Here is a 26869-nt window from a genome sequence, read left to right as displayed (position 1 = left end):
CATAGACAAGGCTTCATTAAAGAACTTGGAATGTTGGCAATGTCAGCAGACATTCTGAAGTGGAAGGAGGGGATGTCATACAGTCACACCCTGAGACAAGAAACTATCAGCAACTGGTGATTTCAGAGAGATGGGGAGTTAGCCTGTCCCAGGAATGAACCCTCCTGATTGATTACTAATACAATGTGGTTAGCCCTGAAATATTCTTTGTTATTTTGTATTTGATAAACATGTTTTTAAAGGTACTATATTAAAATATCCAGACTATGTAGATACTTAATCTTGGAAGCAACAAACAGACATTTTTTCCTAAAGCATATACTTTGGGCAAATGGGAATCAATGAGAATAGCCAGCAGACCATTAACTCTATAAAGCTGTCTTTTACTGTACTCTCACGGCACACACGATACAGGCTATTTTCGATTACACGTGATTGAACCTCATATTTGAGATGTGCCAAATTGTTCTGATGTAATAGAAACATCATGACAGTTATTTAGTAGAACCAAACATGCGAATTCCGTTATTAGCAGACAGGTTTCTCTTTCTGTCTTGGGCAATAATCACCACTACTGCGAGACAGAAATTGTTTGGACCGTGGTCCTGCAGGAAAATATCCTTGTTACTGGACCGTAACACACTTGAGGTTCTTCCAAGCTGGGATAGCTTTTCCAGTTCTGCGTGCACAGAAATGCTCATATTTTCCCCTAAAGAGATTTATTTACAAATTATAAGGCGGGTTTCTTTGTCTAACATGTCTAATGTATTTAAATATTTTATATCTGACTTCCAACCTGAGAACTGCAACCTTTTCCTGGAGTTCTTCTTGGAAGCATTTCGCGTTTCTGTTTTATGGAAATCACACCATGGATGAGCTACTTCTCCCTTGAAGCACCAATAAGCCATTTTCCTCCCAGTGTCTGTAACTCTTGCCTTCTAATTTATTTTTGCCTAGTGTTTTCACTGATCTCTACTTCAAATATACTGAAGACTTAAAATTCATATCATCTCAACCTGTTTTCTGACCTCTTAATCAGTTTAGTTCTATCAGTCAGGCCTTGGCAATATTTCAGCTACTTGCTGTGTGTCCTCTTTCCTCTTTCCATAACTAATCTCCCTCAGCATCATTCGCAACTACATGAACCATTTTTTTTCTCATCTGGTTCTTCTCAGGCTTACCCTTGCCTCTCCGATCCAACTGACAACCAAATTGATACCCCAGCACAATGTTCTCCAGCTACTCTCATTTATTCCTTCCCAGGTAACCATGAATTGCTTACACCGACAGTCAGAGCATCCCAAGCAGAAGCCAGCTCCATATCAAGCATTATGCTGATACTTCTCCACATGCACACTACCTCTCAGCTGCTGAAATACTCGTGTGTTTTCCATAACAGCAATAGTGTGGGCTTTTCCCTCTTTTGCATCCCAGATTTTTGTACTGTTGAATTTGTATTCTGGTTATTTCTCCTGTTACCAAAGCCATCCTTTGCTATATTAAAAACTCATAATTATTTTGGATGCCTCACTGTGCTCACAGAAGAGATCCTTAATAAAATTAATTGAAGGGCATGTTTGATTCAAGACAAGAATGGTGTATTTCCCAAACTGGCAACTTAGAGTTTAGAGTGTTTGCCGGACATTCTTTTTGAGTCTAAAGTATAGCAATATTTTGTTTGTAAATATACCTATAACAAAACTCTCAAAACATTTTTAAATATAAATCTTACTGTAGTAACCTTTGGGTATTCATGTTAAAGTTAACTAATTTTTGAAAGATACTTACTAGCACAAGGATGTACTCTTGCTGAAAGAAAGATCGAGTCATGGCATAGGACACTAGATTTCCTATATTTGCAACTGTAGATATGACTAATAGTGATGGGGATTCTGTTCTATGTTTTAGGCAGTGGCACAAGAGTAATGTCTTTCCAAAATACAACTTCAAGAGGAAGCTGGCTTCAAAAGTAACAAATGAGAGGTTAAACTAATACTCCGTGTTTTGAGACCAAGTTTACAGAGATAGACTGTGAGTTGACAATGTTTTTGAACAGTTACATGCACACATGCACACACTTAATACTTTATCTGAAAAAGAACACCCAATGAAACAAGGGAACAAACAAACAACAGCAACAATAACAAAAAATACCCAGCATCTCTTTCTGACTTCTCAGAGGAGAGCGAGTTCAGGGCTGTGAGAAAAATGAGAAATTTTGACATTACAACTATTATCTAAAAGGCGAAAGCCCATTCCCAGTTTTGACTTGACCTACGGTGGTCATGTCTTACAGTGATCATCATTCTTATGGCTTTCTGGATGTTTCAGGACTACCGTGATGGAAGATGCTAAGGAGAAGGGTAGGAGCGTGGCAAATGATGGAAGAGAAGTGAAGACAAGGACAAACTTGACCTAGTTCAGGACATGTGTTTGATCTAATGATCTACGCGTCCATTTTTAAAATCTGTCCAACCAACAAGATTATCTGAATCTTTGTTTTATCTAAGAAGGTCGACATGAAACTCCGAGATAGTAAATGCAAGTGCGGCTCGTGGGCGTCAGGCTGGCAACATCACACCCTAAACAGAATCACTAATTTTTAGGAAATTCTGAATCCACTCAGTTTTGAAGAGTACTCAGTACATTATGTTAATCAAGTAAACTGAAAAGGAGGTACATGGGAAGGTTTGGGGAGTAAATAGAAGAAGGAAATGACCTACCTATATTACAGTTTTAAAAATTTAAAGTAAAGCAGAATAACTGATGGAATATCTCTTCAACGACATTGCTTTCTAAAATGATAGAAAGCCCTTCTTTCACATTTAAAGCAGTTTTTCTGCTACAGCTTTTGTTGTTTGGGATAAATAATTTGCACAATGCTTACTTCAAAGTGTAGAGGAGCAAATAGTCACCGAAGTCTTTAACAAACACTTGGCATTATTTTTTTCCCTTGCTGTCACCAGTTTGTGTGTGTGCTGATTAGCAATGTAATTCAAGCAGCTATGAAATAAAGGCATAGTACATGCTGGTCACACACAATTGAGAACATAAGGTTCTATTCAAACAACACAAGTTTCATAATGAAAATTACTGATAGTGTGTGTCTGTGTGTGTGTGTCTGTGTGTGTGTGTGTGTGTGTGTGTGTGTGCGTGCGCACCACTTCTCTCAAATATATTCATGAAAAGATTTGATATGCTGTGTCAATATACAAGCCAGGACAAGAACCACAGCACTCAAAATGTAGAAATGTTCCCTATTTTGTGTACTTCCATTCCTAGAGAAGGTTCTAAAACCAATCACCCAGCCACCATAAGCCACATATGCCCCCATGAAATGACTCAAGGATGAAGGAAAGTCAGGGTGCTCCAGACTCTCCTTAATGACAAATTCTAGAAAGAAACAAGACTTACGTGAATATCCAGGTCTCTGACTCTTAGCCCCAAAGCTATATCTAACTGCAATGATGTCTTCACTTTACTTTTTAAAATTACTTTTTTTTTACAGTACAGCTCTTGTCCCCATCCAGACACCCCCCCCCCACAGTTCCTCATCCCATTTCTCCTCCCCTGTCTCCAAGAGGATGCCCCCCTCCAGGACTCTCCATTTCCTGGTGCCTCATATTAGGAGGGTTAAGTGAGTCTCCCACTGAAGCCAAACCAGTGGTTGAATTAGGGAAAGACTGGAAGAAGCTGAGGAAGAGGTCATTCCCATGGAAGACCAGTAGTCTCAGCTCCGACCCTGAGATCTCTCAGACACTGAGCCACCAAGCAGGCAGCATGTATGAGCTGGTCCGAGGGCCCAAGGCATATATGACTTCACTTTTTTTTGAGGCTTAAAAATATTAAAACCCTTAAACAGCACAAACAAGAGCTAAAATACATATTTTACCGAATTTATTTTACATGCTATAAAATTGTGGTAAGAATAAAGTTACTTTTCTAACACGGATATTAAAGCAATAGTTTTAAAAGTTCTGTTCTGAGCCACTGCAGACTGTGGGACTCTGTTATATTACTTCTTGTTTAGGAAATGAGTCTCCACTTCTGTTGGGCATTGCAACTAGCATTGTGCACTCAGATTCCATATGTTGACTGGATGTGGCGACTTCTAGCATTCTGTGTTGTCCTGAGGATCTGTGATATACAGAGTGATGAAGCATTTAGGAAAATGTAGTGATTCATGTCTATAAATCCATTTTGGAAGTATGAAGGCTCTGACCAAATGAACATATATGATGAAAGTCAACTGAATCCAGTACACACCACCCCTTCCTTGTCATTCTTTGTAGAGTCCTGAACATCTCTCTATTCATGTGTAGTATATATTATAATAATTTTAGGCTCAAGTTACTGAATACCACGCAGACATAAAACACACTGATATTTATAATTTTACATAGCAGGAAGTCTAAAGATAGGGAAGACTCCATGATTGGTTGATTGAATGACTAAAAATAAAATTTCTGTTTTTCTTCTTTGCTATCTTCAGCTGTCAAGTGTCTTGAAAACAGATATTGGAAAAAGTGATACCAGCTACAGAATCTATGAAAATCTGTATCTAAATAACCCCCATAATTTAATGGCAACTTCTTCTGAATTATCTTCACCTTTTGTTTCTCTCTCCAAACCCAATATGTAATAGGATTTGGGGGAAAGATATTTAATATTACTTCTTGGATTTTTTTCTAAATAGGTAAAGTTTAAATAGTTATTGCATTTCACACTGGTAAATGAAGAGAGAACTTGGAAATCACATAATCTCATTTTGCTCTTCATGAGACCCTTGTGTTGCCATACCTAAAACTGATTTGCTAACTCCTACTTCCTAGGGATACTAAATGTAACATGCGATATTCTGATGAGAAATAATAAAATCCATTTTCTTGTTTGTGATGTTGTAACAATTTCAAAAGAATTTTACAGTCTCTTAATAAAAACGTGTAAACACATTTATTCATCTTTGTTTTTATATATCGGTTACAAAGTGCTATGTAACATCAGAGACATCATAGCAATTTGGCAATAATATAATGCCATCTTTGTAAATTTATTTGACTAGGTTTCTTTTCCTTCTTTATTTCTTTTTGCTCTTAGGCTAGTGGCTGCAATGGTAGATAAAACATTGGTTTTTGTATGAGAGGAATTTATTCCATGTGCCAAGAACACGCAGTCTTTGTTCAGCATAATATAGGTCTCTTTGCCCCCCACCTTGGCTTTCTAAATTTATTACCCGATGAGGTTCCTATTGAGCCTTCCCAGTGCTGGGTTATATTTTTTTCACACTGGGAACATGGCTGTATTCCACTGAACAGAATTTGTAGTAGGAAAGCCTTCCTAAATAAAATCGTACAAACCCAAACCTAACACTAAACACCAAAAGATACAAGTTTTCTTTGATTTAGACTTTACTGTTTGAAAACGTACAAAGCTATAAAGCCAGCTAAGCTACATTTCTTTGCTGTCAACGTGAAATATACAGATGCAGCTATCTCATCATTATTATTTTAAACGTGGGGATAAATGTGTGTTTCTGTCATTTTGCATGATTTTAGAGGATGCATTATTTGATATTAAAACAATTTATACCACGTATCTAAAGTTTTACAATGCTAGCTATATATGACTACTTTAAAACACATCACTTAATTTGGATTAATTTATCCAGAAAAAAAGCAACAAAATTTTTGCTATGACGAGCACAAAACATTATTAGACTAAGACAGTGTGGGTGACAGACATTAGGTAGAAATTGAATGTGGTTTTAAATATTTCTATACTATTGCATAAATTGTCATATAGCACTCATTAGTATATCATCACTAGCTAAAATCATTATCCTGCTATTTCAGAATTGCCCAGTTGTTTTCTACAATTTGATTCATTCCTCCAGCTTGTTTTGTTTACTTTGACACCATTCGCTTGCTACTGCATTTCCCCACAGCTGCCTAGTTAATTGCAATGGGAAAAAAATGGGGCCAGACCATAGAACAATAAAATATTCCCATTTACTTGAATTTTAGAGAAAGCACAGGGATTCAGATAGAAAGAAATTAAAAAGTATGAGCACCGGGCATAAAAGGCAGAAATTAGCAACCGACAGATTGGGAATGTATAAATGGCACTTGCCAAATAATTAGAAATGAGAACCAATCTTTGTTTTGTCTTCGGCCCCTAAACTACGTAGCCATAAAAGCTCTTTTAATCTGTGCTGTAAGTGTTTTCAAAGATAGGGCTTTCAGGATAGTGGTGTGAACTTCCTTTTAAACCTTCTCTGTCTTCTTCAGATCGGCACTCACTGTGTTAGGGAGAACTGTGCGGGTGCAGTCAGATTCTGAAGGCAGTTCTTAGCAGAGCTTTAGCTCTACCGGGCACGTACTCTAATGGCCAGAGGGAAATGTTTTACTGCTACGTTATCTCACGTCATTTCATGTCTTCCATTTGACAAGGATCTAAGTAATTTTAGCCTTCAAAAATTATAAACATGTATGAAATTGTCAGAGAATGAAACCAACCAGGAAAAGTTAGTCTTTTCCACCTTTATTTTTATAGGACTGTATGCACATGTGTCTTTTTCTCCATCCGTCCATTTGTACATCTGTCTGTAACTTTTCATATGGTTCCGAAAGTACAAATAATACTATCAAACCTCCAAAATCATTGCTAGCAGGTATTACTAGATGTAAAATACTCCTTCTAAGTGAAAATGAGGTATGTTATTTCAGAATGTAGGTGAAAATCATTCATATCCGTTTCATCATCATCTAAGTTCAGGAAGGAATAACAGTGTTAATAAATTAAATAAGTTAAGTAAGAGTAACCATGCGTTGGAATTTCAGGTTCAAGAATCCATGGTGATGGATTACATTATCCCCTAATTCATTTTAGAAAAATGAAGTAGATGTTTCAGAATGGCCAAAAATAGCTTGGGTATCTAAAACACATCTTCAACAATTCCTCTTTGTTTTGTGCTGTAGCGATAGCTTGCACATGCCTACAATATAAATTATCTGATGGTTTTGACATAAAATCATCTGTGTGGTTTGACGTTAGAAGTAAAAAGGAGAAAGCTACATACTTCCATAGTTTGCTAAGCAATGGTGACCAACCTTCCAAAATGAAAAGAAATGAAACCCTTAACTTTGAACTTATGAATGAGCCATTTCCTTGAACTCAATGGAGTAGAGCCCACACGGAGCAGGTGAAGAGTGTCTGTAGGTAAATGCAAATAACACTCAGTGGAAGGACAACCCACCATGGGAGCTTGCCTTTGGCGTTGACCAAAGGACATAGAAACATATTTCAATATCTGCATTAATGCGGTGTGGTATTATGAAATAATTTAATACTTAGAGTATAATGCCAGACAATTTTTATGATTGTGCTCTAGCTAAATGAAAGGATGCACCTGATGCGTGTATAAGCGTGTATGTTGTATGAACAATGGAGCTTTGTACCTGAGTCCTTGAATATCTGCCACAGTGAAGAATTGATATTTTACTAAGGAACACGACATTTTCTTTGCAGAAAAGTGTGATTCTGTATGCCAATTTGCATATTCCCCATCCCTCTCATTAGAGGATCATTTCATTTTAGAGTTTTCGTTTTCGTTTTTTAACCAATGCCCCTTTCCTCTTGTTCCTCATGATAATGGGCTAAAAAAATTCTGTATTCTTTTTTGTCATAGGTGTAGTCCATATCCTCTTTATCTCTCCTGTAAATTACCTAACTGTAAGGTTTCTAATTGGTCCCCTTTGCTTTTATCTTGACTTCACAAGCCATCTGTTGCTCTAGTTATCTTTCCCAGTGTAAGGCTCAAATCACAGAACTTCCCAATTCAAAATGACCGCTCGCTGTACCCTGTTCCCCAAAACAAAACATCCATATAGTCATCAAACACTGACTGACTTTACTTGGTCCTGATGCTTGCTTTCCAGAATTTGTCTGTGGAAGACTATCAAAGCTCATTTGTTAATGATTTTTTTTTTAGCTTGCAGTTGGATTTTCTTTTGTCTCATACAATACTTGTATGGTAAATATGTATCCGTATCAGAAAACCGTTCTTCAATGTCAAGTGTAGCCCTTGCCCAACATTCTCTGCTGTTTAAAACACTCATTGTGTCACTGTCACTACAAAAGGCTGATTAACATAGGTGATGTAGACAAACGAGCCCCAGGATTGGTTGGGACTTCCCTATGATTAGAAGATGTTTGTAGCTGGTGAGCCTAAGCATGCAGTGTTTGATTTAGTTTTCATGTGACCAACTAGGCCTCTGTGGCAAGCTCTGCAGGATTTTATTCTTAAAGTGTTCTTCTTTAAATTAGCTCACTTCATTTGACCTTCAGGTAATCTAGTCCGAGTGTTTTGTTGTTGTTGTTGGTTTGTTTGTTTGTTTTTGGTTTTTTTCAGATTCACACATCTTTCAGTCAGTGAGCACTTATGAGATAATTCCTCAACCCAGTTTCAATTTTGCAAATTTTCTTTCAGTTGTGCTTGAGTTAACACCGGTTATTCTGCTCTATTTTTAACTCAATATTTCAAAGCTGTCAGACTTTTAGTATTCTTAATGACCTTCAACTTACTACTAAGCTTAGCCTGCCACCTCTTCTCTCTTCTTAGCGCTCAGTGTGCCAAGCTCTGGGTTCCATGCTGCCAGCCCACAGCACTATTGCCTGAAATCTCCTTCTGCTGCCCTTGATTTAAAGTGGGAATTCTTATCTTGTCTCCATTGGTTTGTCCCACTTCCTCCTATTTTAAATATTATTTTACCTTGTTTATCTCTCTCTTGACTGTACACTAAAGTTTAGCTTATGCCCGCCAATGATACAGAGATGTTTCCACATGTTATCTCATAGCAAGAAACAGAAGGGCACTATCATTAGTGTTTACGTTGGAAGGTAACATTAGGCCTTTGCCCACAAAATCTCATTTCTAATTTTTCCAAAGCTATTAGTGATAAATAAGAAAATATTGTTGCAAAATGAAATACTAACAATATCAATTCTATTAATTTTAAGTTATAATAATATACTAATGATTTTATTTATAAAATCTACTACTAATAAAACACAGATAATACACCAGTGGCATTGAAAAAAAGTTTCTTGTAAAAACTAAATAACATTATAATTCAGTATCATAATTAATATAAGCCAAGTACCATGATACTAAAAAATAGGTAGAAGGCAAAAACAGAAAGTCATCTATCTACATGTTAGTTATGACTTTAGTAATAATGTCAAAAAGATTTATTGCAGCGAGTCTATGACATTACTTCATATCTACCAAAAGAACCAACACAGTTCATGAGTATTCTTGATGTTTGTCTATATTAGTTGTGTTTACACTATGCATAATGTGCTAGATGTTATTATACATGTCTCCTCCAGCTACTCTTGAGATTAGAAATAGTAAGCAAAGTATCTCTGCACTTCTTTCTAGCTGAAATCATAGCATTGTGGAGTTCTTACAGATAAACATTGATGTCATTATCTTAACATAATACAAAAACATGAAGCAAATAGAAATGTACAATTTATATAATTATAGCACTAATGTGTTTTTATGGATTAAATAAAGATGTCTGATGTTTGAATGTCTTAAGAAAATGTGAGTAGTGAACAAGTTTGGCCATGATGTGTGTGTGTACGATACATTGGTTTCACTGGAGACACTGTTGTCTGGCTCATTAGTGGAGCCTTGAACTGTAAATTGGGATGTTATGATGCTTGCAAGCCAAGGGAAAACCATGTGTCTCACCTTCCCATCCCAGACACTCCCAGCTGTGTTTTTGTTTCACATTGATCACAGAAGAGACGAAGAATGCAGAAGTTGATTAAAGGCAAATTTGAAACAAATTACTTTTAAGAGTGAGGTAAATGGCAGTCCTATTGGGAAGCGATCACACTTTCCAATACTCCCTAGGAGAGATAAACTGATTTAAATGTCTTTGGTTGTTTTATAAACAGTACCTACCCAGGACTATATAGCATCTTAAATTTAATTTTCTTAGAAAGGTTGAAGGCACAGGTATGCATGTGTGACTGTACAATCTCTCCACATTTATATTTTTATCAAAATGGTTGTTTAAAGGTCAATGTATGCGTATTTCTCCCTGCTTCTAGGACAATAGACACAGAGCTTCATTTGTAGAAATTCAGAGTGGAAAAGATTCAGGTTATCTAAAATTAGGTTAGACAGTCCTCAGCAAGGAAATCAAAGCTGTCTTATATTTAGTTCTAGTGGGACATCCCACTGTGCAACGATATAACCATTGTGTGCCCTCCTGGGCCAAAACGAAACAAGATGAATTTCACGAAGCACATTTTTGGGAACATGTAGGTAGATATTTTATTCAAAGAGGGACATAACTGATTTTCCTTCTACCAGATAGTATGGAGATTATTTCTAATTTTTAGTTAAATTTACAAGTCAGGAACTTTTCAACATAGTCTTAGCCTATTAGAAAGTTTAATTTTTGCTACACCTATATTAAACAAATGTTTATAAAACAAGAGAACACTTATTTAACAGTGAATGTTGTGCCTATCATTTATATACAAACATTGACTTATCATATGTAATTCATATAACATTACTCCTTTGCTAATAATTTAATTCTTTTTATGTTGGAGAATTCATGAAAGAACTTCAGATGAAGAACAAGGACAGTCCTTGGGCATGCTCAGAGATGAGTGTTGTCACTTGTGTAATGGGAGTTTTGTGATTTTTCTGAAGGAGTCCAAGCCATAGTCACCACAGTCTTTCCTTTTTATCCTCCCTTAGGCTACTTCAGCAAAAGAAACATTCTCTCTTCTTTCTCCTCTCTTTCCATTCTTAATTTTCTCTATTTTTTTATACTATAACTTTTTCTTCCATTTTGTTTAGTCACCCTGTTCAAACACACCCAAATTCACTTTCTCTCAGGAATGATAATCTATTGAAAACAAAAAAGGGAAAAAATGTTCAATGAAAAAGGAAAGTTTCTCATTCATATTACTGTATTTAAATTAGCATCAGCATTATTGACTGACTCTAATAAATGAGATGAAAAAATAAATAAAGTGAATTAGAAAATGATAGATTTTTAAACAATGTAATTCCCTGACAGAAGTGGTTATTTTTCTTTCTAAGAATGGAGACAAGGTAGCATTAATTATTAAAATTTCCTTCATTTTGCCTGGTTAGAAAATGTGGGAACGGGGTTGGGGATTTAGCTCAGTGGTAGAGCGCTTGCCTAGGAAGCGCAAGGCCCTGGGTTCGGTCCCCAGCTCCAAAAAAAAAAAAAAAAAAGAACCCCCAAAAAAAAAAGAAAAGAAAATGTGGGAACTGTGATTTGTTCTTATGATTATTTGGTAAAGGTTATCTCATATGTGTTAGAACTTTCCATTTAAATATTTGCAGGCCTAAGGAGATTAAAAACATGTAAACCATAAAGTGAAGTGTGCTTGGTTTTCAGGTTTAGCAGCTCTGATTGTTACAGATTTCCATAGCTGTTGTTGTAAAATATAAAAAATTATAAGTGTAACTTTTACCCCGCTAGGTCCTGCACTGCGGTGGCCCATGATATCCGCTAGATATCTTGGCAGAAACACATCCCAACTCCGCGGCAGTGACCCAGTGTCTCCAGCCACAGCACACTTTCCTACGCTCAAACTGTCACATAAGTAACACATAACACAATAGCCTTTGACCCAATGACAAGATATAATTGCCCAGCTAAACATACAAAGCCCAATACACATCCATCCCTTAAAAACATTTGTAACAACCTGTAAAGGCACAGCATGGAATCTTAACATCACCCGCCATATTGTCCTGCCACGGCTTCTCTCCCTCTCCCTCCTGTCTCTTCCTCCTTTCTGTTCCAGTCTCCTCCTCTTCCTTCAAAGTTTTCTCCCACCCATCCTTCCTTCTCATCCAATGACAGGCCTCCTTCTATCCTGTACCTGCCCTCACCTGTATTTTACAAATTAAATGGGGAGAAGGTTCTGGTGAAATCACATGAGTCTTGAGTAAGTGACTAGGCAGCTGTCCTTGAGGCCGCGGAATTAGCATCAAAATACAGATAACTCCAGGGCAAACCGCAAGAAGTAGTGATGCAGAACTTTGCTGCCCTGCAAACTGATTGTGGTTCTGATGATAATTCCAGTTTATCCATATGTCAACCTTGCATCTAGAATGCCTTTCCAGCAAGTGTGTGTGGAGAGAGCAGCCTAGTGGACCACTATCACTAGGGTTTGTCTTTAGTTTCTGTATATAATGATGTAAAACTAGGATTATACCTTAAAAACAGCTCCTAATGTGAAGGTGTATTGTGATCATCTGCAATTTTATACAATAGACATGAACTATTTATTATCTAACCCACAGAAATTTACTAAGGCTTTATATGATTTACAAATTGAGATCTAACATTTCATTAATTATGAGAAGTAATGTTATGTTATTTTACATCTCATTAAAGAAAATGTTGCCAACTGAAACATAACAAAATTTTTGGATAAATTGAGGTCCATTTTATGAAGTATAATGAACATATACATTATAAGGTAAAATAACTATGAAATGACTTGCCAAATATTTCTACATATGGATATTTCAACCTTTCTAAATGATGTTTCTTTGTGGAGTCATTGGTAACTTTTGTAATTTTTTTCCCCATTTGTGTTTGTTCCATCAAAACTAGGAAAGCAACATTGAGTATATGAGAATCTATTATTCACAAAGCATTCCTCTTAGCCTCTGTTTTACATCCTGCAAGTTTCTCTGTCTCTCAGCCCATCCATACTTTCTGCTTTTCATTAAAAAAAAGATACTTTTCTCATATATGAGCTATATATCCTACCGTGGTGGTTTGAATAGGAATGGCCCCTGTAGACTCATGTATTTGGATTCTTTATTATATATAAGTATACTGTAGCTGACACACCAGAAGAGGGCATCAGATCACATTACAGATGGTTGTGAGCCACCATGTGGTTGCTAGGATTTGAACTCAGACCCTCTAGAAGGGCAATCAGTGCTCTTAACCACTGAGTCATCTCTCCAGCCCATGTATTTGGATTCCTGACCCATAGGGAGTGGCAGTATTAGAAGGTATGGCATTGTTGAAGTAGGTGTCACCTTGTTGTAGGAAATGTGACTCTGTGTGATGGACTTTGAATTCTCCTATGCTCAAGGTATGCCCAGTATGGCTCATGGTTCCTGGTCGCCTTCTACTGCCTCCATATCAAGATGCAGAACTCTCAACTACTTCTCCTGTACCATGTCTATCTGCCATGATAATGGAAAAATTTCTGTAGCCAGCCCTAATTAAATATTTTCCTTTATAAGAATTGCCATGGTCATGGTGTCTCTTCTCAGCAATAAATCCCTAACTAAGAATCTAAATAATAGTTTCCCACCCTCTAATTCTCACAGTTTCTCCTCACCTCCACTTCTGTCTGGATCCACTCCCTTTCTGTCTCGCATTAGCAAGGAATTGATTTTGAGAGACAAGAACCAATCCATGACAAAAAATGTATAATAAGATGAAAAAAAAGCCTATTGCATTGAAGTAGGACTTGGCAGCCCAACCAGAGGAAAAGGTGACAGGATGAGACAAAGAAGGTTCAGACCTAGTCAACCTAAGGTTGGACTAAGCTAATGGCTGTAATGCATGCACAATTGACCCGGTGAAGACTCATCAAGGTCTTGTGCTTGCTGCTGCCATTCCTGTGAACTCACATGCTCCTTGCTTACTTGGTTTGGAAGGCCTTGTTCTCCTGATGTCTTCCATTCCCTCTGACTTTTACAATCCTTTCACCAGATCTTCCAAGGGTTCCCTGAGTTGTAAATGGAGGGATTTTATGGAGACCTCCAATCTAGGCTCATCTCCACACAATGTCTAGCTGTGCATCAGTTCCTCTCTGAAGCCTCTCTGATGATGACTGGATAAGGCAGTGATCTATGAGTATCGCAGAATAGGAATAGGAATAACAGAATAACTTTATTGAGCTTTTCTCTAGACTCACAGTGCTTGGTTTTTGGGGTTTTTTGTTTGTTTGTTTTTGTTTTTGTTTTTGTTTTTTACCTTAGGTCTCTTGAATATCTTGAACACCTAATCAGTATAAGGACTGGGTTCCTTCTCATGGAATGAGCCTTACCTCCAGTCAGACATTTGTTGGTTACTCCCACAAGTTCTGCCCAACCATTGCTCTAGCATATATTACAGACAAGAGAGAATGTAGGCAAAGCTTTGTGCCTGGGTTGTTGTCCATGTTTCTTTTTCAGTAGCCTGTGGAGTATCTGTCTGCACCAAAGAGAATAGAATGTGGGAAGGAATGCTCCACATCAACGCCAGCTCAACTTCTCCTTACTTGCAAATTCTGATGTTGTCATTGGAGATTTTGTAAAATTGAGCTTTAACCATTATACCAAAGCATATTTAGAACTTTTAAACCCCAATTCCATCATCAGTGGTATGAAATTTCTTTTCCTCAAAAAATGTTTTTAATTAATTACATAAGTCATTTTTATTTCAAAGCATCTTATAAAGGGTTAAGTTACAATACATCTAGCTTTATGTAATATATTGTGATTATGTAGAAATTATCCTCAATAACCAACAGATTGGGAAAAGATCTTCACCAATCCTACACGGAATAGAGGGATAATATCCAAAATATATAAAGAACTCAAAAAGTTAGAATTCAGAGAGCCAAATAACCCTATTAAAAATGGTGTACAGAGCTAAACAAAGAATCCTCAGCTGAGGAATATCGAATGGCTGAGAAGTACCTAAAGAAATACTTAACTTCCTTAGTCATCAGGGAAATGCAAATGTAAAAAACCCCGAGATTCTACTTCACACTAGTCAGAATTGTTAAGATCAAAAACTTAGGTGGCAACAGATGCTGAACAGGATGTGGAGAAAGAGGAACACTCCTCCATTGTTGGTGAATTGCAAAATGCTACAACCATTCTGGAAATTAGTTTAGAGGTTCCTCAGAAAATTGGACATTGTACTACCTGAGGACCCAGCTATACCTCTCCTGGGCATATACCCAAAGGATACTCTAACATACAACAAAGACACAAGCTCCACTATGTTCATAGCAGCCTTATTTATAATAGCCAAAATCTGGAAAGAACCCAGATGTCCTTCAACAGAGAAATGGATACAGAAAATGTGATACATCTACACAATGGAGTATTACTCAGCTATCAAAAGGATTGACGTCATGAAATTCATGAGCAAATGGATAGAACTAGAAAATACCATCCCAAGTGAGGTAACCCAATCACAAAACACACACACACACACACACACACACACACACACACACACACACACTCACCCATGGTATGCACTCACTGATAAGTGGATATTAGCCCAAAAGTTCGAATTACCCAAGATAAAATCCACAGACCACATGAAACTCAAAGAGAAGGACAACCAAAGTATGGATGCTTCAGTCCTTCTTAAAAGGAGGAACAAAAATATTCATAGGAGGGACATAGAGACAAAGTTTGGGGCCGAGAAGGAATGGCCATTCAGAGCGTGCCCCACCTGGGTATACAGTCCATTTATATACAGCCACAAGAACTAGATAAGACTGATAAAGCCAAGAAATGCATGCTGAATGGAGCCTGATACAGTTGTCTCCTGTGAGGCTCAGCCAGAGCATGTCAAATACAGAAGCAAATGCTAGCAGCAAACCACTGAACCGAGAACAAGGTCCCTATTGAAGGAATTAGAGACATGATTGAAGGAGCTGAAGGGGCTTGCAACTATATAAGAACAACAATGCCAACCAATCAGAGCTCCTAGGGACTAAACCACTACCCAAAGACTACACATGAATGGACCCATGGCTCCAGCCTCATATGTAGAAGAAAATGGCCTGGTTGGGCACCAATGGGAGGAGAAGCCCTTGGTCCTGCCAAGGCTGGATCCCTCAGTGCAGGGGAATGTCAGGGGTGTGGGAAGGGGGGATTGATTGAGGAGGGAGAACACCCTCATAAAAGAAAGGGGGGATGGGATAGCGGGTTTATGGCCATAAAACCAGGAAAGGGAATAACATCTGAAATGTAAATTAAAATATCCAATTTTTTTTAAAAAAAGAAATTATCGTTGAGGTGAACTACCACATTTTTCTAAATCAGAAGTCATAGAGGAATCATACATTAAAAAACCAAAACAAAAAACTGTTACAAATATCCTACACATCTGAAAATTTCATTGTTTAATTTTTTTTGGTAAATTTAAGCACATATATATATATAGAGAAAGTAGACTCCTACACACTAGTTACCCACATTCAACATTTTTCTCATTTTCCAGCTTTTAAAGTCTGTTTCTTGTTTTTTCTATTCTGGGATCATTTCTCAAGGGACAGTTATTCTTCATCTCCCTTCACAAGGCCTTGCAAATCCTAGGGGAGTGATGAACTACAGAGCTGTCTCCTCTCTAAGTAGGTTCTTTGGAACATTTAAAGACATCACTACACATTGTATTAGTTCCCTAAAAGTACAGCACCACACATTCCTAGGATAGAAGTACCTTTTAAACAAAATGCTACCCAATTACTGTAACGTAATAGTTTTCAATACCTAATTTATATTTATATTCCCTTGATTCTTAAGAATGTTCCATGAAACTTCCTTTCTTCTGTCTCTTCCTCTCTCCTATCTCCATTCCTTCCTCTTTCCCATGCTACTCTCTTTCCTTCTTTTCTTATGAATCAGAAGAAAACCACAGTGGTAACAGCTATCGAGGGGTAAATGGGTACTTCAGCAGTTCCCACAACTTCCTGCTTTTGCAGAAGCCTTGGGATTGGGTCCCAGCGTCAAGATGATGGCTCACATCTGTTACTCAAGCTCAGTGTGATGATCGCTGTCCTTCCGTAGCACCGCATGCATGCAGTCCACAGACAGGAAAGCATACACAATACTCAGATGCAATCGTGTATCATGTCTCTACAGTATCCTTTGCCCACTACCTTTTTAAGAGACCAAATATTATGTCTAGCTTTATTGAACAGAAAAAGCAGGGTAGTCATTCAGTTGGCTTTAGTCACAAACCTTCCCTTCTATGATTGGTGGCGTAACTAGTTGCTGAACCGGTCAGACTCAATGGTACATGAGAAGATGACAATTTGTTTTTTTCTCATTATTGTCCTTTGAAACAAACTCTGTGGGACTATTTTTCACAGCCCCAAGTTGTACTTGGTCCTTTGATAAGGTATTAATTAATTGGCTTGTTTTATTCTTGGTATTGAGCAGTGTGGTTTAATCTAATTTATGTCTTTATTTTCTCATCCTATTTTAAGGGCTCTTTCCTTTTCCATGTTCCCCTTATACTCTGTCTTGGCCTATTTCATTCCAATACTGGGGACCATACTTGTATTGTCGTTTGTTTGCTTAGTTTGCATGATTTTACACCTTTTTCTCTTACGTTTTGTTCCACCTTTGGATCTCTAGTGTCAGACCCAGGCTACATGGTAATAAGAAGAGAGAGCATGTTTGAGTGTTCCTGCCACTTGCTCTTCCTCTGAGTATAGCTCTGTGTCTCAGCGGCAGATTCTCGAATGAATAACGTTGGATTTCTCAGAGGTTCTTCAACACTGATAACTTCTTCCTATTGCTCTCTAACTGGCAATTTCCAGTTTTCCTCAACTTCTTGTATTAAGGAACACTCTACTGGAAAAACCAATGTCACAATGATGTCTTTTCAGAAATCCACCAGGCCATTAAGAAAAAGCCTACATTAGTGCTAGATCCCCCATCCATGGGGAGTATAGGCCTCCCTCATTGTAGCCTGCTCTCGATGGTCGGCACTAGATACCTTACAAAGAAGGTTTCTAGAAGTATAGCCTCTCTCACCTCTAGAATACCCCCAATCAGTTAAAGTTGGAAGATGAAGTTTTGCTGGGTATAAGAAGGGAAGGTAGCAACTCTAAGCTGGTTCCTGTACCAAATTCTCATAAATCTATGTCCTCCTTACAATCTTAATATTGTTTTAAACTTATCCTGGATCTGCTATCTACTGATCTCTGAAGAAAGGGCTTATTAAAATCAAAATACAATGTCCATAGGATCCTGGTATATTATTTATCTCAATAGCTCTGTTTCCTCAACCAAAAGTCCATTCCAAATAGCCAGGTAGCAGTCTGACAAGCCACCTTTGATCATTCACTGCAATCTGATCAAGTCTACATATCTGGACTAAATAAATAATATTCAAAGTACATACACCATACCTTGGTAGAGCTTAGATACATGTCATCTTGTGGGCAATTTACAAGAACTGGATGGATGGGGAGAGAGAGAGAGAGAGAGAGAGAGAGAGAGAGAGAGAGAGAGAGAGAGAGAGAGAGAAAGAGAGAGAGAGAGAGGCAGATAGAAATGTAGGTAGGTAGGTAGGTAGATAGATGTATTCTTACATAAAGTAACATAATTCTTGCATTTATTGAATTTAAAATTTAGTAATGAACATATACTAAGTAAAAACACAATAAATACTATAATAGAAACCCTGTAGAAGTAAGTATGGTGAATAACGAATGCATAAGATTTAAAAAAGAAAAGAATCAGCCATTGAAAACACTTTTCAATTTTTTATATATAGCCTCTCTTGCTAAGGAGGCAATTATTCAACAAGTATATTTATGTATGAAGAACACTCAAAGATTAGTTAGCCATCAATCCATTCATAGGAATAGGAGGTATCATTTTTCATAATTGAAAATGGGACACCCAATATGGTTCTGAAATTGTAATATTCGATCATTTGACATCTTTCCAAAAAACAGTCCTCCAAAAGAAATCCCAACCTATGTCAAACATTCGGTATCTGATCCTTTATGAGAATTTTATTCAGATCCCAATAGAGAAACAAAAATATGAATTCTGACTTTGACCTTGTTGTGTACTTATTTGGGCCAAATTACTGAGGCCTGGTAGTTATTTCTATATATCCTATCTTAGTAGAGATTAGCCTACAGCTGAGAGGACAAATGGCACATCCTTCAAAAAAGAAGGAAGATTTGAGTAGGGAGAACAACTATAAAAAGTAAGATCAAGAGCAAAGAAAACTGGCTTACTGCATGACACATACTTAAAATGCATATGCTGGCTTAGCATTCACAATGTCCCCATCATTTGTAAAAGATTATTGAAAGATGTGATTGTATTGCAGACAAGGTCATTGCTTACTTGATTTTATTTAATAAATGAAATACTTAAAGGCATGTCGTGCAACCATCTGCAATAGACTTTGCCAACTCAAGGATGAATGGTAGCCATTCTGTGCTCTAATATCCTGGAGCCATAATGTATACTTATGGGAGCTCTCTCTCCTCAGTCTCTGTAATGTATCCTTGATTAGAGACCATATAGTTCATAGCTAAGATTCAACAATGAAAAATATTAATGATTAATATCATTAGTGAAGATTAATATCATGAGAGAAGAAATTGGTTTGTCATGAGAAAATTAATTTCTTGATTTTTCTTGAGTGTAGTTTCCCTCCTTGTGTTGGAGTTTTTCTCTTATCCTCTGTAGGCGTAGTATAGTGGAAAGGTATTGCCTGGATTTGGTTTTGTCATGGAATATCTTGGTTTCTCCATCTATGGTAATTGGGAGTTTTGCTGGGTATAGTAACCTGGATTGGCATTTGTGTTCTCTTAAGGTCTGCTTGACATCTGTCAAAGATCTTCTGGCTTTCAGAGTCCCTGTTGAGAAATCTGGTATAATTATGATAGATCTGAATTTATGTGTTACTTGACCTTTTTCCATTACCACTTTTCATATTCTTTCCTTGTTCTGTGCATTTGTTGTCTTAATTATTATGTGACAATTTCTTTTCTGGTCCAGTTATTTGGAGTTCTTGTATGTTTATTGGCATCTCTTTCTTTAGGTTAGGGAAGTTTTCTTCTATGATTTTGTTGAAAATGCTTGCTGGCCATTAAATTAAGAATCTGTACTCTCTTCTATACCTATTATTCTTAGGTTGGTCTTTTCATTTTGTCCTAAATTTCCTGGATGTTTTAAGTTAGGAGCTTTTTGAACTTCATATTTTCTTTGACTATTGTGTCAATGTCTTCTATGGTATCGTCTATATGTGAGATTCTCGCTTCTGTCTCATATTCTGTTGGTGGTGCTTGCTTCTGTGACTCCTGGCCTCTTTTCTAGGTTTTCCATCTCAAGGGATGTCTCCTTTTGTGATTTCTTTATAGCTTCTATTTCCATTTTTGATCTTGGATGGTTTTGTTCAGTGCCTTCACCTGCTTGATTGTGTTTTTCTATAATTTTATTGGATATTTTATGTAGTTGCATTTCGAATGTTATCTCCTTTTATCTCCTTTCCCATCACCCTTCTCCTGCCTCTATGAAGATGTTCCCACTCCCACCCACTCACTCCCACCCACCCACTCCCACCTCAGTGCCCTGGCATTCCCCTACACTGAGCCATTGAGCCTTCAAAGGACTAATAGCTTCTCCTCCTATTGATGCCAGACAATGTTATTCTCTGACTGGAGCCGTGGGTCCCTCCATGTGTACTCATTGGTTGGTGGTTTAATCCCTGGGAGCTCTGATGGGGTCTGGAGGTTGATATTGTCGTTCTTCCTATGGGTTTGCAAACCCCTTCAGCTTCTTCAGTCCTTTCTCTAACTCCTCCATTTGTGTCATCTTGGTTAGCTGTATCTTTAGGGCACTGGCAGAGCCTCTCAAGGACCACCCATATCTAACAGCCTATGCTCAGTCTTCTTTAAGGGTTTTTTTGTGTTTCCTGTTTAGGGGCTTCTACCTGGATTTTCCTGTAATTCTTTTTTTTTTTTTTGAAGACTTATTATTTATTATATACAAGTACACTGAAGCTGTTTTCAGACACACCAGAAAAGGGCATCTGATCTCATTATATAAGATTATAAGCCACCATGTGGTTGCTGGGATTTGAACTCAGGACCTCTGGAAGAGCAGCCAGTGCTCTTAACCGCTGAGCCATCTCTCTAGCCCTTCCTGTAATTCTTTAAGGGAGTTATTTATGTCCTCTTTAGGATACTCTTATCATTTTCATGAGACGGGATTTTAGATCAGAATCTTGTTTCTCAGGTATGGTAGAGTTTCCAGGGCTTGCTGTGGTGAGAGAACTGGGTTATGATGTACACAAATGGCATGGGTTTCTGTTGCTTATGTTCTTGCCCTTGCCTCTTATCATCTGGTTATTTCTGGTGTTAACCGGCTTTGCTTTCTGACAAGAACGTGTCCCTCCTGTGAATCTGGTTACATTGGATGTCCTTGGTTCAAGTTGTCCCTAGGTGAGGAAAGAGTTCTAGAGAATGATGTGTGAGCCTGGGAGTTCCAGAACTCCTGAGGGTCAAGCTGTCTCTTGGTATGGGTGGTGGGCTGGAGCACAGGATTTGCTCCCAGGCTCAGATATGAACTAGAAGGAAGGTGTCTCTCCAGCAGGATTGGAGGTCCTGTATCTTCTGGGCCCTAGAATCCCAGTTAGGCCAGGTATTGGGGCAGGATGGGGACTCAACTGTGAACTTGATAGTTTCAGAACTCCTGAGAGTCAAGCAGTCCCTGGGTGTGGGTGGTGAACGGGTGGGGCCAGAGCACAGGATCTGCTCCTAGATGCAGTTTCAACCTGGAAGGAAGGTGTGTCTCAAATAAAGAAATGGATTACCAATGGTCAGATGGGTGTTATACACCTGAGCCCATGTATTTGAACTGTAAAAGACAATGGATTTTGGAAGATAATCCATTTCTTCATAGAAAAATACAGCCAAAAATATTGGCCAGCAAACAAATGGGGCCCAACTTGTCTGAGGCCATGAAGAGGTATGAAATAAAGGAGAAGAAAGCTGACCTTACAGAACCACCATGACAGGAAAAGAAAGTGCGGAGGCTGGGGAGTAATGTTCTAAGTGCACATTAGGGGCACAAGGCATGCGGTTGGATTGTTTGGTTTCTAGAAATCTATTTGGCTGCTAAAGGAAGGTTTGCATTGCTAGCTCATCTCTGCCTTTCCTAGTTACTCTGTACCATGTAATGCTTTGCCTGAGTTAAAGAGGCCTAGGGTATCATCCAAGAACTCTGATGCACACAATTTCTTTGCTGGATTCTTAGAAATCCTATCATTTCTGTACAAGAAGGGTTTAACATCACACTCAACTGTGAGCAAAATCACTCCTGTAGTCTAGCTGGCAGAACAGAAAGAAGGTCTCAATGCCTTGAAATTTTACTTGTTTGTAAGACAGTGTACATTAATTTCTAGGTAGATTCAAAGATGCATGTAACATCAGAGATTCCTTTAAATGACTTTTGTAAATCTCTTCATTCTTACCTAAATTTACTTGCTGGAGGAGTTCAAGTTAAGCATATTAAATTTGTCCTGTATTCCAAGCTGTGACACGGCCGATACAACTGGCTGGATTATGCTTGGCTTCCAAATGGTGGCTTCAAAAATACCCTCTCCCTTAAAATATCAGTGTTCTCATATCTTTTTATTAGCGATTGATGGATTCACAGACTACTTCTTCCTTGAAGAAGCATCTCATGAACTGAAAACATAAATACAGAAGCAATGGCACAGGATTCTCATAAAGAACCAGAAACTTTAAAGGTAAAGCCGTATAACTACAGAGTTCAGAGTCCTTAGAATCCTAGAGTTGCTCATTCCAAAAGGCTTCATAAATTACCAAAATCATTGTCTTTAAAATACTAATGAGGAATTTGGAAAGAGGTAGGGTTATGTGTGCTCATTATTAAATGATTTCCTCAAAGAATCCCAAACTTGAGTAACATCTCCTGACTCTCAACTACCTGTCTTTTGCCTTTGAGATAAAGAGTAGGGAATGGAACAGTTATCAAAAGATTAATAATCTGAGAGTAGCTTCAAGGATTAAAGGGCTTGTGCCTTGAATATGATGCCCTTGAACCACCTCATGGGAGGCTTGTCCTAACTCTGGTCCTCACACAAATAGACTAGTAAAACAAAACAGGAAATAGTGGAATACAGGCTCTCTTCAGTTGGAACATGCCTACAGACTTCCCAATATGTTTGCCCCTTATCATACCCTTCCTTTTCCCTGTTCTCCTCCATCTCTCCCTCTTTTTCACCTTTCTACGCCCCAGTTTTCTTCCCCTTCCAACTTTTCTTCTCTCTTCCTCTTTTCCTCCCTCTATCCCTCTACCCATCTCCTATCTATAACTTAATATGCATAGCATACGCTCTCTCTTACATACTCCCAAGAAGTTGTTATAGACATACATTTAAGTGAAACAGCTCCTTATAAACCTTAAAAATAATATTGTACATCACCTCAGAGTAGTAATTTTCTCACCAGTATATAGTTAAGGAAAATATGGTGATCAAAATACTGTTTTCTTTTAACTGTTAGTATTCCAGGATTTTAGAAAAATACAGTGTCAGTTTGTAGAATGAGTAGGCTTTTTGTCAAGTGATATTTTACAGAATGAAATAATTAAAATATTTACTTGAAATACTTGAAAGGTAAATCTTTATATGTATGTTTAATTTACATGATCATTATTAATTCAGCAATTATATATGAAGATATATATATATTCAAGTTTTTCTTTCATTCCAAATAATATTTATACACTGTGCATTTTCAACAGAAAAGCTAGAAATGATTGTAAGAATGGAAATCTTCAATCATGGTGCTACTGCTCACTTGAGAAAGAGTGACTTTTCCTTTGCTCACTGCTGGCTTAGTTTAAGGGTAGTTTTGTTGGTTTCCTACTGGTTTTGTAACAAATCACTGCAAATTTAGTAATAACACACATGACAAATTTATTATTTTCCAGTTCTATAAATCAAATGTGAAAAATATGTCTTAGAGGTCTAAAATCAAGGTATTGGCAGAGCTGTCCTTAGTAAAAATTCTAGAAGAGCCTGAATATCCTTGTCTTCCAGATTCTAGGGCCAACTAATTTCCTTGGCTCATAGTTCTGCCATCAAAACTAGCAACATGAAGCCAAGTATCTTTTACACTGCCATCTTTTGCTATTTTGAATTTCCCCCTTAATTTTTAAGGTGACTTTTGATTACGTCAAGCCCACCTGTCATGTGTAGACTAAGTTTATCTTAATATTCGGTGCATAATGACATTAATTCTCCTTTACTGTATAACCTAGCCTGGTTCACAGGTTTGGAGATGAAGAAAAAAATATTCTTTAGGAGCCATTAAAAGGTAGCTTACAGCAGAGCTGAAGGAACTCATGGGGAAAGCTGCTACTGTCACTGGCTCCATGAAAAGCGAATTTGAGCCAGTGCATGTCTCCTGAGGGCTCCCTACTGGAGCTCGTTTGATAAGTTATGTCCAATGCAGGTTTCGCCAAGGCAAAGAAGGAGGGCCACATCTTTCTCGTAGCCTTGCCTCAGGCACGCATGGCTAGGAGCTAAATCCCTATTGAAAGAGATTAACGTATTTACTACTAATTATGAGTACTAGCTTGTTGGCATTACTGACCCTAAGTAGACAGCTATAACCTTTAGATAAAAACAAATTTGTACAAACTGAAGTCATTGCCAGATTCAAAACAATATGCCCATTATTTTAGATGCATTAAAATAACATTTCTCTTTCTGCTGTATGGAAAACTAGACAAATAGTTGTTTCTTTTATTATTACACGGGGCCATCTTCCTTCAAGTGTCTAATGGACTTTGAGCATATGCCTCCTTACCCATGGTCCTTCCCTTCCACTCTTGAGCACTTTCCTCCTGTTTTCTTTTCACCTGTACATGCATGATTTTATGTGTTTGCAAAGGTCACACCTAGGAATTATAGTGGTGAGAGTTTACTCACTGCTGCTGACCTCATTGCCTTGTGTGATTATTTCTTGTTGTATTTGTCTTCGTGGCTATGTAATCATTCCATTCTCTGTGCTTGAAAAACCTTCCACTAGGTACACAAGCACATTTGATGGAGGAAACTGACATACTGAGACCAGCCATGCCAACCGCTAAGCAGGTGTTTCTCTTTCTTGGTGCCTTGTTGCTTATGCACTTGGAAGTAAACAGCAGCATCATGGTACATGGGCCCAGCATCCTTGAAATGAACATGCATGTAAGATATTGCTGGATGGCCATCAAAGCCTCTTGTACATTCTAATTTTTCTCTCTCTCTTTCTCTTTAATTGTCTTTAACCTTGTAAACAAAGCCTAAATTTAAAAATAATTAAAATTTTGGAGATTACAGCACCTATAACTTATCATGACCAGGTCTTCTCCTTTAATAATGTGTAAATACATTATGATTGAAATCAACACTAAATATGATCAAATTAAATATTATGAGGAATCATTAATACATCTACAGAATATTAATAGACATCCCTCTGTACACAAATGAGCATTGCTTAGTGCCAGCAATGCTAACACTACTAAAAGCCATTGCATTCACTTCCTTTGAATAATAAGCAAAACCTGCTAAAGACCTACACTTTATTTTAATTATGTATTTGCCACGCTTTCATAATTAGGATTTGGGATCTAATCAAAGTCCTTTTGTGTTTGTTTGTTTAGGTCTTTTGTATGAGTGACTACCTAATATATATCAAAGGTTTATAATAATTTTCACTTCAGAATTTTATTAAACAATAAAAAACCCTCTTATTAAAAATAGGAACTACTAAATATATAGCTAGATTGCCCAGGGACATAGAGAAATGGTAACGTCTCTAAGCATAATATTCCCATGCTCAGTGGTTAAGAATGACAACAACACGTTCCCTGGCTGCCCCAGATTAGCCACATTGGAAAAGATCTGTAGAGACATAGACCCCTTTCTTAACACTTGCATCAGGATATTACCCACTGCAAAAGGGCTTTTAAAACCCTTGTTCAATTCATACTGAAATAATCCACTTTATCCATATTCTTGAGCTCACGTTTTTATAGCAGCCATGGTTTCAATAACACATCCAGGCTCAAAAATGGAGAGTCATCGTAGCAGTCAATTTAATGTAAAGAAAAAATAAAATGAAAAATACTAGAAAAAAAAACAATTTCAAGCTTAAGTCTCTAAACAGTGTGTACTAACTCTAAGAATATTACCTAATCTTTGGAACCACTATTAAACTTCCCTCTATGATGAAGAAGTGATTGTTTTAATTACTACTGCAAGTGCATCTAATATACAGTTAGCTATGTAAAACTGGTTGTTTCTGTCAGACATGTCCTAACACAGTTCGCTCTTTCCTATAGATTAGATTACTCTTCAGTGTTTGGATTTAGAATACTCACATCTCACCCATTTGCCGAAGGTGTGTGAAGTGTTGTTCTGTGTATGCTAACTCTGAGTTAGTTTATCAAGTGTGTTCATTCATTTTGCACAACATGGGAGTCATTGATTAGAGCCATCTTCTAATTCACTACTTTTATATTTCCTTCACATTTCACAGCATTGTCATCTGACATTCTTCTTAGGAACTTACTCTACAGATCTGAAATGGAGAGCTGGAAGGAAAAGCCAGTTGTTCTATCGTCTTGCCTACCTCACACCATTAACAACTTGCCATTAATCTGCTTCTCACTGGCTCCAAGCTCCTACCTGCCTCTAAGGGACCCTACACTTTCAAACTGGTCCCACACCTCTGACGTACACATTGCCCTTTCCTTTACCCCTAATTCTTTTTGACATGAAATTTATTTATCTTTCACTCGTGCAGACAACAGACTTTAGGATTTTCTTCTATCTCTGTTTTCCTGTGGCCTCTGTCACCTTTCTAGCACTTGGAGTTAAGACTCTGCCAGGTAAACATTTAGACAGCCTAATAGAGACCTTCTTAGCTAAATTTGACATAACTTTCTGTCCATTCAGTATTTTCTCTTGTATATTTTGATGTG

General features: G+C 37.6%; 1 protein-coding gene and 1 long non-coding RNA gene across 27 annotated transcripts in view; both read left to right on the top strand.

Annotated features, from left to right (window-relative positions):
• The window catches only part of Magi2 (membrane associated guanylate kinase, WW and PDZ domain containing 2), a 1483910-nt gene that overhangs the window by 23444 nt on the left and 1433597 nt on the right, over nucleotides 1-26869 (top strand). The window lies entirely within an intron of this gene.
• The window catches only part of LOC120102475 (uncharacterized), a 44259-nt gene that overhangs the window by 1427 nt on the left and 15963 nt on the right, over nucleotides 1-26869 (top strand). Inside the window, exons 1-2 of one of the 5 annotated variants that reach the window (XR_010065748.1) lie at nucleotides 6-22616; nucleotides 24928-25088. This is a non-coding gene — a long non-coding RNA (uncharacterized LOC120102475). Of the gene's footprint in view, nucleotides 1-5; nucleotides 26287-26869 lie in introns of those variants that run through there. The other 4 variants (XR_005504122.2, XR_010065749.1, XR_005504121.2 and 1 more) reach the window with 4 other exon arrangements.

Source organism: Rattus norvegicus, chromosome 4 (genome assembly GCF_036323735.1).
Source record: "Rattus norvegicus strain BN/NHsdMcwi chromosome 4, GRCr8, whole genome shotgun sequence".
Classification (NCBI taxonomy): Eukaryota; Metazoa; Chordata; class Mammalia; order Rodentia; family Muridae; genus Rattus; species Rattus norvegicus.
This window is presented reverse-complemented; position numbering and strand designations above follow the sequence as displayed.